We start from the raw sequence: 18,556 nt of genomic DNA, 5'->3' as shown, positions 1-18,556 counted from the left end.
AGTTAGCAGCTGATGCGTAACTTAGTGATACAGTACAGTTAGCAGCTGATGCGTAACCTAGTGATACAGTAAAGTTAGCAGCTGATGCGTAACCTAGATGCCACCCTACTGTCATTCTGTATTTGACCATCATCAATCCTCCATGATGCTTTATACTCTACTCCATGATTCACCTTTATCACGCTCCTGAGGTATTTCACACCAGCTCCTTGGCCCGAGACACTCTGTGCATACCACAGTCATGCGACCTCCAAACTGTTTATAGCTGTGCCTATGGAGTTTCATAATCATCTGGATATTCCCATCCTGAATTCCAAACATGGCTACTATCTACACTTGTTATTATGTTAAAGTTAGTGTTAATTTCAGTAAGTGTTTGTGCATGTGTGGTTATTTAGCGCGAGTAGTAGTGAATAAGGGCTAATTTTCTCTCCAAATACTGTGAACTGAAAGTGGGAAGAGCCTACAGGCTTTTCTGTCCAGCGCCAGCCCCTAGAAAATGAATTGTTTACAAACAGCAGAGTGATCTCCTTGGTTACGGGCAGTGATCACAGCTCAGACTTGGAGGTGGATGGGGCGGCGGCCAATAAAACCGTTCCCTGAGTTTCTTGCTACAACAGAGAACTCATTTGGGAATTCCACAACTCTGAGATAAATCAATTGCTGGGGACAGACGGCTGTAATTCCTCCAAACCGACCAGAGAGATGTTCAGGAGCGGGTCAGGCGAACAGGATGTTTTAGGGTGGCCATAAAGTATGCCATTCTAAAAAGCCTCTATATATGACATTGTTATAGACCTATATTTCCGTTGCTGTCGTGTGGGCCTATAGCAGGGAGTGTAAATACTCAGCCACAGAAAGACTGTGTGCATTGCAAGTTTTTGCATCAACGAGCTTTGCAGTGCTCCAAGTGATGCAATCGAATCAAGTTTAGTTATCTAGAGATAATGGTAGTGTTGACTTTCAAATGTTTTACTTTGCAGGAGTGCCTCTTGAGATTGTTATGAGTGGACTTTGTCTTTCCAGATCTAAGCCTAAAGTACATTGCGTCAGTACATTATCATTTCTGTCACCACTCCTATAGCTCATTGAATTAAAATACAACCTTCAACACAGCACGGCTACAACTCATGCCAAGAACGATCACAACTACACGAGTCCCAGAGTACACAATAGACACACAGTGACATATGACATGACACATGCGTTAGTGCAGCGCGGCCCCAAGGGTCCCCAGAAAGAGAGAAGACGAGGGGGGAAACCTGAAGATGAATTACAAAACACATGAAAATACAACACAACCCTGTGCTGGAGGCAAACATCCAAACCTCCTCCTCCTCTTCGCACTCCCACGCAGCGGCCAAAACAAACAGAGAAATGTGTTTAGAGTCTCAGGCCTCACTCCAGTAGCATGACACAAGCTGTTGACAGAAGGACAAAGGGCTACGTCCCCCCTGGGAGGAGAGGAAGGACAGATCCTGTCTCTACACAGAGGCCCTGCCAGATTTGGGTTGAGGAGTTGGGTCTGTCTGAGAAGACGTCCATGCGTGTGTGTATCAGTCTGTCTGCTTATGTTGAGGTGTAGTTGTTGCCATGGGGATTCTATCACATGATCTCATGGTCTGTGCCAGATGCCGAACTCCAATCCCACTTTTTATGATCGACCAGGAATGCAGAAGGACCTAGGGTGTATGGGTTGGAGGGTGTGTGTGTGTTTCTGTCTGTATGTTTGTTAGTACAGTGGGGAAAAAAAGTATTTAGTCAGCCACCAATTGTGCAAGTTCTCCCACTTAAAAATATGAGAGAGGCCTGTAATTTTCATCATAGGTACACGTCAACTATGACAGACAAATTGAGATTTTTTTTCTCCAGAAAATCACATTGTAGGATTTTTTATGAATTTATTTGCAAATTATGGTGGAAAATAAGTATTTGGTCACCTACAAACAAGCAAGATTTCTGGCTCTCACAGACCTGTTACTTCTTCTTTAAGAGGCTCCTCTGTCCTCCACTCGTTACCTGTATTAATGGCACCTGTTTGAACTTGTTATCAGTATAAAAGACACCTGTCCACAACCTCAAACAGTCACACTCCAAACTCCACTATGGCCAAGACCAAAGAGCTGTCAAAGGACACCAGAAACAAAATTGTAGACCTGCACCAGGCTGGGAAGACTGAATCTGCAATAGGTAAGCAGCTTAGTTTGAAGAAATCAACTGTGGGAGCAATTATTAGGAAATGGAAGACATACAAGACCACTGATAATCTCCCTCGATCTGGGGCTCCACGCAAGATCTCACCCCGTGGGGTCAAAATGATCACAAGAACGGTGAGCAAAAATCCCAGAACCACACGGGGGGACCTAGTGAATGACCTGCAGAGAGCTGGGACCAAAGTAACAAAGCCTACCATCAGTAACACACTACGCCGCCAGGGACTCAAATCCTGCAGTGCCAGACGTGTCCCCCTGCTTAAGCCAGTACATGTCCAGGCTCGTCTGAAGTTTGCTAGAGTGCATTTGGATGATCCAGAAGAGGATTGGGAGAATGTCATATGGTCAGATGAAACCAAAATAGAACTTTTTGGTAAAAACTCAACTCGTTGTGTTTGGAGGACAAAGAATGCTGAGTTGCATCCAAAGAACACCATACCTACTGTGAAGCATGGGGGTGGAAACATCATGCTTTGGGGCTGTTTTTTTGCAAAGGGACCAGGACGACTGATCCATGTAAAGGAAAGAATGAATGGGGCCATGTATCGTGAGATTTTTAGTGAAAACCTCCTTCCATCAGCAAGGGCATTGAAGATGAAATGTGGCTGGGTCTTTCAGCATGACAATGATCCCAAACACACCGCCCGGGCAACGAAGGAGTGGCTTCGTAAGAAGCATTTCAAGGTCCTGGAGTGGCCTAGCCAGTCTCCAGATCTCAAACCCATAGAAAATCTTTGGAGGGAGTTGAAAGTCCGTGTTGCCCAGCGACAGCCCCAAAACATCACTGCTCTAGAGGAGATCTGCATGGAGGAATGGGCCAAAATACCAGCAACAGTGTGTGAAAACCTTGTGAAGACTTACAGAAAACCATTGCCAACAAAGGGTATATAACAAAGTATTGAGAAACTTTTGTTATTGACCAAATACTTATTTTCCACCATAATTTGCAAATAAATTCATTAAAAATCCTACAATGTGATTTTCTGGATTTCTTTTTCTCATTTTGTCTGTCATAGTTGACGTGTACCTATGATGAAAATTACAGGCCTCTCTCATCTTTTTAAGTGGGAGAACTTGCACAATTGGTGGCTGACTAAATACTTTTTTCCCCCACTGTATGTCTGTTTGTCTGTCTGTTTATGCACTGCTCTGCTCTGTACTTTTCAGTCTATAAAGAATAAACTCATTGCCTTGTGCTGTACTTTTGAGCTTTGGTATTCATGAGTCTGTCTATCTCTGTGAGTGTGCTCTTCCATACATCATATTTGATACTGACTCTCTTGTTTCATTAGTTGGCAATGGGGGCAAACCGCAACATCATCTTTAGCAACACACTGTACCTTTTAATTTATGCAGGTGATTATGATGAGAGGTGTCAGTTAGTGACACCCACCACCCCCTGGTTTCACACCCTGCAGGCAGCTGACACCAGAGCCCAGGGAGGAAGCTGCCAAACCCCCAGTACTGACACAGACAGATGTTCCTGGATTTTCCATGGATGTGTTTTTGTAGAGAGATGGGGAGACAGACACAGTAGAAGGGATGTTTTTAGGTCATGCCCACTAATATTGGGTCTCTTCTTTGGGAATACGGTACAAAGAGCCTAGTCCCAGATCTGTATAGATCCTCTCTGCTATGTTCGCTCATGGTGATGCCAAACATGACAACAGTAGTCAGAGCAGAGGAGTTGGCTGAAGCACACTGCACATACCTGGGACAGATCTGGGACCAGGCTATATTACAATATTTGGCTGAAGCACATACAGTATTATGTGGGACCAGCAGATGCATTCTTAGGGAAATATCCACTTTCCCCGGCCCGGAGCACTGGCATATCACCACAGCGGTTGGCAGTCGCAGACAGGACCCACCGGGGTTGGGTGTGAATATCTGGGATGTTCTATCAGCGTGTGGGCCCCCGTCCCGGGGCAGAAGACAAATCATGATGAACTCTACTGGTGCAGCCAGCCTGGTACTCTCCATTCCTTCCTCCATATATAGTATGGTCAAGAACCCACGCTGTGCTTGTTGCTGCCCTGTACATGAAACCTCACCTGGGACATGTTCTATGCTATCAAATCAAATATATATTGGTCACATACACATATTTAGCAGACGTTGTTGCGGGTGTAGCGAACTGCTTGTGTTCCTAGCTCCAACAGTGCAGTAGTATCTAACAATTCACAACAATACACACAGATCTAAAAGTAAAAGAATGGAATTAAGAAATATAAGTTATTTCCAGCTGTATGAAATAACACAAAAAATATGTAAGAAATAACACTACATTTGTTTTACAATACTGCAAAGTTGCTTAGGAGCTAGAAGCAGAGCTGCCATGTCTGGTGGTGCTATCTCATATAGCTATAGAGATGTCACTAGGCTATGCTCAACCAGCATTGGAAATTATCGCCTATCGTAAATCTCTATGGTAAATGTTACTCTCAAATGTCTGACATACTTTTAGGGCAGTCTACAGCGTAAACATGAGTTGTAGCGTCCTCTATACTGTTTTCCCATGCAGGACAAAGAGTGGAGCTCACTCCCACAGGGGACCAGTATAAAAATGCACTCACTACAGTAAGTCGCTCTGGATAAGAGCGTCTGCTAAATTACTGAAATGTGAAGAAGAAAAAAAATGCATTGGCCTAAAGCTGTACATTCTGGTGATGCTTTTAATGGATAACCAGCAGAGGGCAGCAATTTGTAACTTTTTGGACTTTGTCCTTTATCCTGCACACTCAAGCGCCATAGCAGCACTGAGTAAGATTGTCAATAACATCATTTTTAAAGGCACTATGCAGGTATCATGACTCTCCTACCAATGAGCCTATCCTCTCTGGCTGCTGTGACAGTTCTGGGCAAAAGTTTCCTGTAAACACTGATCTAGGATTAGTGACCTTTCCCCAATCTTTACATTTACCATAAGGGAAAGAAATGTAAAGCTGACCTTAGATCAGTGTTTCTGACAGAGGTCTGACAAGAACGCAGTAATGGGTAACAGGGTCCATTAGGCTGGTCATCAGGTTGTCAGTGTCTCTGATACAGCCTAGAGCCCTCTGCATGGTGATTCCTCCTTTCACCACTTCCTGTAACTGTCCATGTCTTGGCCTTACCCACCCTGACCTGTCCGAGAGATACCTACCACTACAACCTTATGACCCCGAGTGACCTCACGACAAGCCAATTCATTCCTTCTCATCGTCACGTCAACTGAACTACACACAACTATCCGTTTGCGGAGGTTGAAAATACCTCTTTGTAGGGTTTTCTAATATCTCAGTTTCTGGTTGACTCTTTCTGACCATCCATCTATTGGAGAGGAGTGACTCCACCTTGTAACTCTTGAAAACCTTTTCTGTTGTCTCATCTTGTAAGAGTCCCATGTCCGTCTCTCTGGTCTATTTCTTCCCATAAAAGCACAGAATACCTCTCTCCGCCCACGTTCAATCTTACAATGATAGCCTATCTATATATATCCTCAGTATTTTGGTGCTTCTACAATTGTATGATAGGGGACTATGAATGTCATGGCACTGTGTGCCAACCATAGTACTAAGAATAACAGGTCCTTTCTAAGAATCTAAGAATACTAGAATAAGTTCAGCATACTATGATCCAATTAAAACTCAGTCCACTTGATGTCAAAAACTCCCAGTTCCTTTTCTCAGACCGTAGCTTGGAGCTTTATGCCCCCTACTGGGGAAAGGGGAACCAGACATGTCAAACAAAAAGTGGAGCTGCAGTCTGGAAGAGGAGAGAAGTAATGGTGGAACTTCAGCTAGACCTCCATACCATACACCCTGCATCCCACTGCTGGCTTGCCTCTGAAGCCAAGCAGGGTTGGTCCTGGTCGGTCCCTGGATGGGAGACCAGATGCTGCTGGAAGTGGTGTTGGAGGGCTAGTAGCAGGCACTCTTTCCTCTGGTCTAAAAAAAAATCCTAATGCCCCAGGGCAGTGATTGGGGACATTGCCCTGTGTAGGGTGCGTCTTTCGGGTGGACGTTAAACGGGTGTCCTGACTCTCTGTGGTCACTAAAGAGCTCATCGTAAGAGTAGGGGTGGTAACCCCAGTGTTCTGGCTAAATTCTCAATCTGACCATCATGGCCACCTAATCATCCCCAGCTTCCAATTGGCTCATTCATCCCACCTCCTCTCCCTTGTAACTATTCCCCAGGTCGTTGCAGTAAATGAGAATGTGTTCTCAGTTAACTTACCTGGTAAAACATAAATAATACAGAACACATTGATGCTAGGAATGTAGACCAGGTATGTAATCAGGCAATCCAAACAGTGAAAGGCTCATTTGTGAAGAGGCTAACTAGGCTATATTGCAAAGGTCCCTTCCTTCTCAGTAAACACCAGGCCTATACAAAATACCCACATGGGATAATAAGATATCACTGGCTTCATTCTGCTGAGTAGGAGTCATGAGTAGTCTTGCCTGCATGAAGGCCCAAAAAAGAGAAATGGCTCCACAGAACTGTGAACCATCTCTATGCTTTGTCCTTAACATGTCCCACAGTTTATAGTCTGTTGTGCAAGACACGGCTATGGCTATTAGCTATCCTGCTAATTCGGCTCTGCTAGCTGTTGGAGTGGGGCTAGCTTAGCATAGCCTTCACGCATATATGCTCTATGGCTGTTGGAGTGGGTCAAGTCTAACCTAGCCTAGCCTGTGATGGCTGCTGCAGTGGGGCTAGCCTAACATAGCCTGTGCTATCTGCAGCAGTGCTAGCATTGGAGTGGGTCAAGCCTAGCCTGTGCTAGCTGTTGGAGTGGGGCTAGCCTAGCCTGTGCTAGCTGTTGCAGTGCTAGCTGTTGGAGTGGGGCTAGCCTGTGCTAGCTGTTGGAGTGGGGCTAGCCTAGCCTGTGCTAGCTGTTGGAGTGGGACTAGCCTAGCCTGTGCTAGCTGTTGCAGTGCTCATGTTGCCGTTATTAAGCCTCTGTGCTTGCTGCCCCACTGATCCCTTCTCCGCATTCCCCCACTGTGTTTATGTGCCCAGACTTGAGGCGGGATGATATCTCTGTAATCCACGCCCGCCCAACGGCCCGCTGCCTGCTATAATTAGGGTCATTCGATCCGCCCCACTGTAGTGGAGCAAAGGGTGCGGGACCCCAACCGGCTGGCCGTAGGCTACTGGGTGGGTGGTGGGGGGCTAGCAGTAGGCTTTTTTGCATGCAAAAGTTGGATCATTGAGTTGTAGTTCCTAATAATTTATACAGTTGCCACCAGGGAGCTGTGTGTGCAGCATGTGCTTGTTTGTTTGTGTTTACCAGAGCAGCACTGGCTTCATTCCTTTGTTATCTGTGACCTCAGAGCACCAGAGTCCCAACAACCATGTTTACTACATGTACAACATATGCCATGCTGGTGTATGTGGAGTTTAGCAGATAACAACTACAACAACAACAGTAGGTTATAGGAGTGTTGTAGGTTATAGGAGTGTTATAGGTTATAGGAGTGTTATAGGTTATAGGAGTGTTATAGGTTATAGGAGTGTTATAGGTTATAGGAGTGTTATAGGTTATAGGAGTGTTATAGGTTATAGGAGTGTTATACCAGCCTGACACTGTGATTGTGATATTTTCTGTTTAATCCATTAGCCTCTTGTGGTGTTTTAAATCAAACTAAATGGTTAGCCACACAGTGAAAACCTCCACAATTGATTTATCACCAGGTTAGCTCACTGTTGCTCACGGCAACAGACCCTCAAGGGTAGCTGTCTGTCTGTCCATCTGTCGGACTGAAATCTCTAACATGCATCTACAAATTTGGACAGCTATAATATCAATTCAATAGGCTTTGAACTCTTTACTAAGAATAACACATATTGTTATTTGCTAGCGCAGCAAGCTGAGGTAACCAATTAAGACATTGACCAGCTGTCGAGGTCATAATGGATGTCATTCTTCCCCCTTGATGGTGATTAGTTAATCATTAAGCATCTCCTCATTGACTGACTCGCTGGGAAAGAGGGAATTGATCGGCTATTTAAGACCACTCACTTGTATTGATCCTAATGTATTGACTAACACTGGTGTCTTCTTTTTGGAGATTTTAACCTTTACACTAACAAATCTAAGATAAAAAACACCAGGGCCCAGTTTCCCAAAAGCATCTTAAGGCTATGTTCATCGTTAGAACCTTCGTAGGAGCATCGTTAAATCTCTGAGCTGTTTCCCAAAACCATCATTATTAACGTTGCACTTGAGAACACTCTTAAATCTAACGCCTGCCTCAGACCACTCGTAGAACAGCTAAGTGCGTCGTTAGATGCTTTATTTTACCCTACCACGTCACTTTATACACAGAAGATCTCTGCTAAACATAGAATCCCATGTTTTATCTGTCTCTCTGTGACTGCCGAAAACTTCAGAACAAAGTTGACTACAAATACAAAGTTGTCTACAGTAGACTATAGGCCTATGTAAATCATATTGAAATACATTTAATGTTCAATCAATTGAGTTCTATTTTGATACTTGTATGCTACTGTCTGTAATTTGTCTCAATATATTTTCATGATGTGCGCAATGATGTGCCAAATCTTGATTTTGAGCATTATTATAGGGTAAGCATTATAATAAGCCACCTAATATTTGCAGCCATAGGTGGTAATATCTTTCTAGGAGCTGATCCGTCGTCAGTATTGTGAAATAATTTAAATGTTAAGGTAAGATTTTAATAGAGAAAGCTGATCCGAGAGCAGTTGCCTTTCGATCCTATCAGTATCGACACATGCCTCAATGACGCACTTTGCGAACGTTCCCTCAGTATGCCGTTTTGGGAAACCTATTTTACAACTTCGGCCGTTGTAGAAAAGATGCATCGTTAAAACACCCGTAAGCCTAAATGCCAACACTTTTGGGAAACCGGGCCCAGGTTGATTATTCCTGACAATGATCCAGCTATTAGCTAGCGAAGCATGGCTGTAGATCTACACGTTCTGTTGTAGTAGTGCTATAGCAGTGGAACCCAGGAAGAGGAGCTGCTGCTTCTGCAAAGGCTAATGAGGATCCAAATAAACAGGTCATCTGAGTCACATTCAGATAGACATGTCATGAATAGAGCTGACATGATTCCTTACTCTACGTGTAATAGAGCCATGTCTGTTCTACTAAATACATTTCTATCTGAATGTTCCACACCACTGTGCCCTACTTCCTTTACTGCTATCCTGAGGGAAAGACGACATGGAGAGAAGCTGCTGTCTAAGAGAGATTGGGCCATTGCTTTATCCAGGCCTGTTATAGGGTTTAACTGGGCACTATGGCAGACAGATGGTGTACTGTACCATCCTCACAACTCATGTGTAGCTCAGTTCTGGGCCCCATGCCAGCCTGAGACTGCACCATGCTGTGTCCTGGAGGCCAGAGCTCATATCCAATGATGTGTGTGTGTGTGTGTGTGTGTGTGTGTGTGTGTGTGTATGTGTGTGTGTGTGTGTGTGTGTGTGTGTGTGTGTGTGTGTGTGTGTGTGTGTGTGTGTGTGTGTGTAACATGCCTCAGTCAATCAGTACCGTTAAATAAGAGGGGAACGGTTGAGGGGAACAATGTTCTAGTGGGAGAAAATAGCCTGATAATTGCTCCTGTCATTTGATGAATTCCAGAGTTGTGGCTGTGACAAGCTAAGCTCTCTGTCATTTTTAGTATGACCATCCCTAGCGACGTGATGTCATAGACAGGACAACAACAAGGGTCACTGCAACCAGTGGGGCCGTTTTTAACCAATTGGAACTCAATGACCTTTTATTATTTCACTAGCTCACATTTAGCAGGGAACCCAGTACCTATGCCGTCTTATCCAATCCTTTCACCTCATGGCTTGGTTTTTGCTCTGACATGCACTGTCAACTGTGGGACCTTATATAGACAGGTGTGTGCCTTTCCAAATCATGTCCAATCAATTGAATTTACCACAGGTTGACTCCAATCAAGTTGTAGAAACATCAAGGATGATCAATGGAAACAGGATGCACCTGGGCTCAATTTCGAGTCTCATAGCAAAGGGTCTGAATACTTATGTAAATAAGTTATTTCTGTTTTTTATTTTTAATAAAATAACAAACATTTCTAAAAAACAGTTTTCACTTTGTCATTATGGGGTATTGTGTGTAGATTGATGAGAGAAAAAATACAATTTAATCAATTTTAGAATAAGGCTGTAACGTAACAAAATGTGGAAAAAGTCTGAATACTTTCCGAATGCACTGTATATGTTCAATTCCAGGAATGGGTCATCCAATCAGCCTAAAACCAAATCCCTTCTTTATTCAGTAGCTCACCAGCAATATGTCTCACACCAGGCTTAGTCTGGACATCAGGCTAAGCAGGTCCAGACTCCTCTGAAAAGTTTATAAGCTGGGGATTCACTTCACCCTGTAACAACCCAGCTATAGGATTCCACAGGCATGGCACTTTCAGACATTAAAATGAGGCCTTTTCATCTGCTGCTGAGTTTCTAATGCAGCACGGATGCTCATCCGTCACACTAGGCCTAATGTACTGTGTGTAGATGCAGCGAGTGGCCAATGCTCCCCGCTCCCCACCTGCTCTGTGGCTTTAGGAGTCAGAGCAGGATACAATCAGACCAACCATTGAAATGTGTTTATTTGTTTACTCAAGCCCTACCCCTACCAACACATAGGCTACATACACCTGTCTCATCCTGAAATCTGTACACTCTTAGTAAAATGGGTTCCAAAAGGGTTCTTCGGTTATCCCCATAGGATAAATTTTTTTGGTCCCAGGTAGAACCCTTTTGGGTTCCAAGTATAACCTTCTGGGGAAAGGGTTCTACATGGAACCCAATAGGGTTTTACCTGGAACCAAAAAGTGTTCTTCAAAGGGTACCCCTATAGGGACAGCCAAAGTACCCTTTTAGGTTTTTTTCTAAGAGTGTACCTATTTCTATCTATCTGTGAGAGGAGTCTATCAGCTGTTTTTACAATGCAGTACCCAAAGATCATTATGTGATTTGACTTGACTACAGGGAAAAAGGTATGTTGAACTGTGTAAATACTGCAGTGCAGGCTTGTTTTGATAGAACTCTAGGCCAGAAGGTCTCAAGAGGGACTAGTAAACAACTCACTTCTCTACCTCCCCACATATTCTCTGACTGGGGAGAGAGAAGTCCCTACAGCACTGAATTCTCCTTCAACCCACAGATACAACAACTGCAGTGCAGCTTGAAGCTATGCTGTGATTATAAATGACAAATAGAGGATTAGAAATAAACATGCTGATATTTAACTTCAATGTGCAGCAAGGCACAGCGTTGTGGCTGGCAGGCAGGAGGAGGAGGAGGACAAAGCCATGTGGGGGTGAACAACATTAGAATTTCTCTTCAGATATATATAGAGCTCTTTTCCCAGAGACTACACCAGTGGCATTCTGTGAGGAAACAGGATAGCTGGTCTAAAAAGGAAGCAACTTCGCTGCTCCTTGGGGAACTACATGTGCTTGGCTCAGGTCCCACTGGCACTGGTCAACCCCGCTACAGCCCCCATCTCAACCCCCTCTCTACCCCCTGTCTCTTTGACCAGCCACCATCTCAACCCCCTCTCTAGCCCCTGTCTCTCTGACTAGCCACCATCTCAACCCCCTCTCTACCCCCTGTCTCTTTGACCAGCCCCCATCTCAACCCCCTCTCTAGCCCCTGTCTCTCTGACTAGCCACCATCTCAACCCCCTCTCTAGCCCCTGTCTCTCTGACCAGCCCCCATCTCAACCCCTCTCTAGCCCCTGTCTCTCTGACCAGCCCCCATGTCAACCCCGGCCTCTCTCTAGCCCCTCTCTCTGACCAGCCCCCATCTCCCCGGCCCCTCTCTAGCCCCTGTCTCTCTGACCAGCCCCCATCTCAACCCCGGCCCCTCTCTAGCCCCTGTCTCTCTGACCAGCCCCCATCTCAACCCCGGCCCCTCTCTAGCCCCTGTCTCTCTGACCAGCCCCCATCTCCCCGGCCCCTCTCTAGCCCCTGTCTCTCTGACTAGCCCCCATCTCAACCCCAGCCCCTCTCTAGCCCCTGTCTCTCTGACCAAACCCCTCCATGGCCTCCCTCAGACCACATGATGGACAAACCCCGAGACCTGGTCCAGCACTAACACACCGGGTTCAGTGAGTCCAGGGCTTGGTGCTATTGGATTAGTTGAATTAGGTGTGGTTGTGCTGAGCTGGAACAAAAGCCTGCATACACAGTATCAATGTCCACAGCAGTAGGAGGGGCAGCTTGTGGGGTGTGTCGCTTTTAATGCAGTCATAACCTGTGTCAACTTTCTGAAGAAACTCCCTGTGCGGTTTCAGTTAATCTGCAATTGGGGCCAAATAAGTGTTACAGCAGAATCCAACTAGTGTCATGAGGAAGACAGATGAAGTGCTGATGAAGCCTGGCAAACACCCCTGCCAGCCCCCGTTAAACCCTTACTGAAGGGATTTGGCTGAGGGGAAGAAGGGAGGAGTCTACAGCCATGGTTGGTATTAGGGGCCACGGCCTCACAGCACATGTTAATGAGACAGAATGATGGTGGCAGTAGCTTGTGAAGTTCTCACTGCCTGCAGACATGGCTTCATATCTGGTCTTACAGCTGTACCTGTTCATATATTCATTTGATACCTGCACGGATGCACACACACACACACACACACACACACACACACACACACACACACACACACACACACACACACACACACACATACACACACACACACACACACACACACAAACACACACCTCTGAAGGTAAACAGATCACTAACCCAATCCCTTCTAGCTCTAGACAGCAGGAGGTGTGACTAATGCTTGTCAGTCTGATGTACTGATTACTGCCCCACTGCCCCACCTCCCCCAAACTGTCAAACTGCCAAACCAAGGTAACAATCTCTACAGTAACCACTGCATCAGTATCCCACCCAATCCATCACTCTGTTCAAATGGCCCAATGGAATTTATAACCCCAAATCCCTGGGCAGCTGTTCCTTGACCCCTTTCTCCTCAAAGTCGAAATAAAATAAAATTGCATTCGTCACATGCTTCGTAAACTGTAGACTAACAGTGAAATGCTTACGGGCCCTTCCCAACAACGCAGAGAGAAAGAAAATAGAGAAATATTAGAAAAGTAAAATAGGTAATAATAAAAGGGTATGAGGGTATGAGTCGAGAATCCTGCCTATTTTCCTCAAAAGTACGTAATGTCACGATTTCAAAGCTATACGATATTACAGAGAACAAGTTAATTATCTCACATCTCTGAAAATATTTGTAATGTTGTGCTTCTTGTTCACGTAATTCATGCTAATGGTGGATTTTTGAGCTGGCACCCAATTGACTCCCATTGACTCCTTGAAGGAGTGCCCTACTTGTAGGATTGTACCCAGAATGCAGCGCACAGCCCATTGACAACGTACGGGCAACATACACAATGGCCGTTAATATGAATCCAGTGGCTTTTCCCATCTCCTCAATTCTTAAAGTATTTCAGGTCAGGCCTGGTTGTATGTGCTAGCCTGTCGCTTGGACTTACAAACCACTCTGTTGGGTCTCAAGCCTTTTAAAAGTTCATCTGGAGCATAGCTGGGTGTCCTTCTGTAAGGACACATATTTGCTTACAGCACAGATTAGTGTTAGGTTTAGGTTTAGTGTTAGGCTGATCAGGGGCATGGAGCTTCAACAGGTTATAGATGAGGGAAAACACAGACACAGTCCATTCATGTTTTATGCATAGCTTGATGACCTCTAAGGTTCAGACTTAACGCTAGAGGGATTGACATAAAGTTATGAACTATAGTCAGCAGGTTAGATGAGAGGAGAGGAGGGCATTGACCAAAGCTATAGCTGTTTGTTTCCTGAATGCCTTGGTGACACTAATGTTCGCACTTAAAGCTAGAGGGGTTGACATTCTGTTCTGTACTATAGAAAGTATGTCCACAAGGAGAAAGGTAGGCATTGACCCCGAATGCCTTGGTGACCGTTAATGTTCACACTTAAAGCAAGAGGGATAAACCTAAAGGTCTGTACTGTCACCGAAGATTTTGTGGTCCTTTTCATGTTACACAAACATCCAATGTGCTTTACCACTGCATGGTTGCCATGCCAACCCCTGGAGCCTCCCAGGAATTGATAACATAAATGTTAACAATGTTGAAGGAATTCTAAGGGTCTTCAGATTAGGAACCCTAAATGACTGACTCATCTTGGGTCACATATTGACCATACTGTACCCTCTAAATGAGCTACTGTAAACGTGGGAATGACCTGCTCTAGCTTGAGAAGTGACGACCAAACACAGACAGGCTTGTTTTGGGCGCAATGTTTGCGCCAGTCTGATCCACAGCCAGAAGGATCTGATCGCTGCTAAAATGTACTGATGACAGCCAGGCATCCACCTCCCTCTCCCTGCCCTGGGACGACACTTTCAAAACGGAGCTACTGGGTGAAGGCCTGATAACCCGATTGGGTTTGGCCCCCCATAGCCCCCACAGCCCCCTGGTGATCTGAGACGCACAGGGACCTAAGCCTGGACCCGCTGCCCTTTGGAAATACCCTGCTGCTATCAATATGTACCACTTCAATGTAGAACATCCATAGGCCATCTTTGTTGATATTTGTCTTTGATGTGTGGTAAGGAAATTGATTAGAAGGTCATCAGAACTTAACATCACTACTGCCCAGTGGACTTGGTGGCAACTACTTTCTGCACTTCTCAGTTGACAATAGATAGATATGTTCATATTAGCTGCAGTCAATCACATGGTATTATGTTTAACTGGAAACTGTCCCCATAGAAGAACCCTTTTTGGTTCCAGGTAGAACCCTTTTTGGTTCCAGGTAGAACCCTTTTGGGTTCCATGTAGAACCATCTGTGGAAAGGGAACCAAAGAGGTTCTATCTGGAACCAAAAGGGTTCTTCAAAGGGTTATCTTATGGGGACAGCCGAAGAACCCTTTTCGGTTCTAGATAGCATCTTTTTTTCAGTACAGTATTCCATCCAGATACACAAACAAAACATCAATACTCATGCAGATATGCACCCAAAACATCAATAATCATGCAGATATGCACCAAATACATCAATAATCATGCAACGATGTCAACTCAACAGGAGTGAATAGGATTGATAGTGGATCTGTAAAGCAACTCCCTCAGCTGATCTCACTGAGAATACAACAGTGAGCAGAGTGGTCTCTGTGATCACTAAATGTTCCCCTCATGCAGTCAGTACATGTAGCTATATCTACCTGCCCTGTCTAATTAGCCACAACACCGTCACTGCAACACGCACTCAACACCAGCCTGTCTCCATACACTGCAGAATGCACATGATAAAGTGAATGAAGTACTGTAGACACAGAGGGTTGTCATGGGTACAGAGAGAGAAGTCCCTGTAGTTTGACCTCCCTCTCTGGGTGTAGCTGCAGCGTGTAGCTGACAACCAGTCTTACCTCAGGGAGCGGTGAGTCAAAGCTGTAGTCCAGACTGCTGCTACTGCTACTGCTGCAGTGTCACTCTGTTGCTCTGTAGCCTCCTGCCAGCAGAGAGGAAATGTTATCCAGTGTGTAGTGTTTCCACGTCTTCCTTCCCTGATCAAACCCTTTCTCTCCTCTCCTGTGTGTCCTCAGCTTGCCTCTGTCTGTACAATCCAGTTAGCGCGATGGGGGGAGGAGGAGGAGGAGGAGGAGGAGAAGGGGGGGGGGGGTGAATCACTCTCCCGCCGATGCTGACGGAGAGAGGGAGCGTGCCTGGGAGAGAGAGACAGAAAGAGGGGGAATGAGACGCTGCTGTGATAGAGGAGTGGATAGAAGGACAGTGTGGTGCAGTGGAGAGAAATGACTGGGGAGGGAGGGAAGGAAGGAGAGAGGGAGGAGGGGGTAGAGGGACGGAGGGAGGGAGAGGGTAGAGGGAGGGATAGGACCTGGCATGCAGATATCAGCCTTGCTGCTAAATTTAACCCACCCCTAATGACACCTCTAGCCCCCTTCCACAGTACATACACAAACACACACACACACTTGGCCAGATGGTCCTGTCAGGGAACTGATCCCTAAGGAGTCTGGGACAGTCCCCGTGGAGAGAGAGAGAGAGGAAGGAGAGAGAGAAAGGGGGGTAACTTGTTTCAAGTGCCCAGGGGTAGGTTAGTCCGATTGGGTGATTGTTGTTTTATGAAGAGAGTGAAAACCTTGACAGGGGAACATGAAGTATAGACAGGTTTCCAAGTTGAAAGAAACTGGCCAGTAAGACCCTAATTGCATCTACCATACACATCCTTTAGTTCTATATGATTGTACATGTCATTTGATGGCATCTACCTTCATCAGGACAGACAGAGAGACAGAGAGAGAGAGAGAGAGAGAGAGAGAGAGAGAGAGAGAGAGAGAGAGAGAGAGAGAGAGAGAGAGAGAGAGAGAGAGAGAGAGAGAGAGAGAGAGAGAGAGAGAGAGAGAGAGAGAGAGAGAGAGAGAGAGAGAGAGAGAGCGAGAGAGAGAGAGAGAGAGAGAGAAGAGAGAGACACAGACAGACAGACAGACAGACAGACAGACAGACAGACATGCAGACAGACAGACAGACAGACAGACAGACAGACAGACAGACAGACAGACAGACAGACAGACAGACAGACAGACAGACAGACAGACAGACAGACACTAACAAGAGGCAGCACTTTGGAAGGCTGAGCCCTACATGTAATCAGGACTTTAGTTTTAGTGAAGCCACTGGTACCCACATCACCCACAGCTTAAACAACAGGTGACACAAGGTGACAGAGTAAAATACATTGTAGTTTTTATTTGACTCAGGTGGTCTATTCTGGATGACAATAGAGTCTGGGTGACCATGTCACCTGGTCTGGTACCTTAGGACAAGGCATTTGATTTGCATGTGGGGAATCAAAATGGTTGTCTGATAGGAGCATAGTAGTATTCAAAAACAATATCCAGATTCTATGTTCATTTGCCAGCCAACTCTGCAAATAATTGAAAACTGTATTTTTCAAAGAATCACTGAACTTCACAGCATGTTCTTTCCCCTTTAAAACCTAGGGTTCCTTCCAGAAGTATAATGTTCTACGCTTGGACCTTCACTGAGGCATGCTCTCCTGTGGGACTACTTTCTGTCCGACCACACCACGGCAACCACACTGCAACAACGGGATTCATCTCAGACTCCTTTCAATGTGTCCTTGGCTCTATGCAGGTCTGTGTTTTCAATCAGTGAGCAGTGCTGCGGTGGGTGTGTGGGTGGGAAGGCTTTTCCTCTGGCCTCTTGAGTAGCAGTGGTGTCAATGTTTCAGTGTCTGCAAGTGTTTCTGGACTGACACAAACTATGTGTGTGGTGAGGACAAGGCACATTCGAGGCTTCCATTGTGTCAGTCCCCAGCTGTCATCTGAACTTCTCCTTGACACACACACACGTACATCTTCTCAGAAACAGACTAAAAGCTGGGCCTCACAATCCCCGCTAGGGGAGGTAGAAAATATCCCCTTATAGATTTAGACCTCAATGGGCTCCCATCGTCTCTGAGCTTATTTACAATGTGCTGGGGGTTGTCATGGAGACGTGACGGTGCCTGTATTGTCAGAGCCACCTGTTGTCCTTCTCAGGAGAACAATAAGGCAGGGTAGTGGACAGCATGTCACTACACACTCAGTCCCACTGTAAATGAAACTGTTGGAATACAGGAAAATAGATTATACAGCCAGGCTAACTTTTTCCAGAGAGTTGAGAGGAGTCTCTTTATAGTGTGCACAGTTCAAAAAACACATTGAGTTGCCAAAGACACACATCATTCATCAATTCACAATGAACTCTGAGGGACGTTCCTGTCTAGTCTGACTCCCAACTCTGTTTGTGCTGTCTTGCCAACTTTGGCGTGACGTTGACATAGCAGTTGGCAAGACAGCACAAACAGATGTGGGACTCAGGCTAGCTCCTGTGCCCTCAGATATAACTAGTTCATCGTTGGCCTTGCGGCCAGTCACTGTGGCATGATGGATGTGATCTGCCTCTTGGGGATGCTGTGCTGAATGCCTGCGCTGATGTATTTCATTGACAGCTATGTCAGCCATTTTGAGAGTGATGTACTATCCTTATATCCCAGCTAGGTTTATTTACGATACATAGCCTAGCAATTTAACATCCTCTCTAACTGACAAAGTGAAGTAAGAAAGTTCATATAGCCATCAGTTACTTTCAGTCATCAGCAAGAAATTGTCAACTGAAGAAAAATGGCTATAAAATATCTTGACTTCTATAAAGGGAGCCGGATAGAATATTGACATTGAAGCATCCTAGACCTGGGACGATAAACCGAACCACTTATCGTGGACATTTTGCTGATATCGTT

At 45.4% G+C, this 18,556-nt stretch overlaps 1 long non-coding RNA gene across 1 annotated transcript in view; it reads left to right on the top strand.

The window, feature by feature from the left end:
• LOC311109768 overlaps positions 1–17,400 on the top strand; it is a 57,140-nt gene extending 39,740 nt beyond the window's left edge. Inside the window, exon 3 of the long non-coding RNA XR_014610629.1 lies at positions 17,253–17,400. This is a non-coding gene — a long non-coding RNA (uncharacterized lncRNA). The remainder of the gene's footprint in view (positions 1–17,252) is intronic.
• Positions 17,401–18,556: the final 1,156 nt, after the last annotated feature.

Source organism: Coregonus lavaretus, assembly GCF_964263955.1.
Source record: "Coregonus lavaretus genome assembly, chromosome: 35".
Lineage (NCBI taxonomy): Eukaryota > Metazoa > Chordata > Actinopteri > Salmoniformes > Salmonidae > Coregonus > Coregonus lavaretus.
Note: the sequence above shows the minus strand (reverse complement) of the source record. Positions and strands in the feature narration are given on the sequence as shown.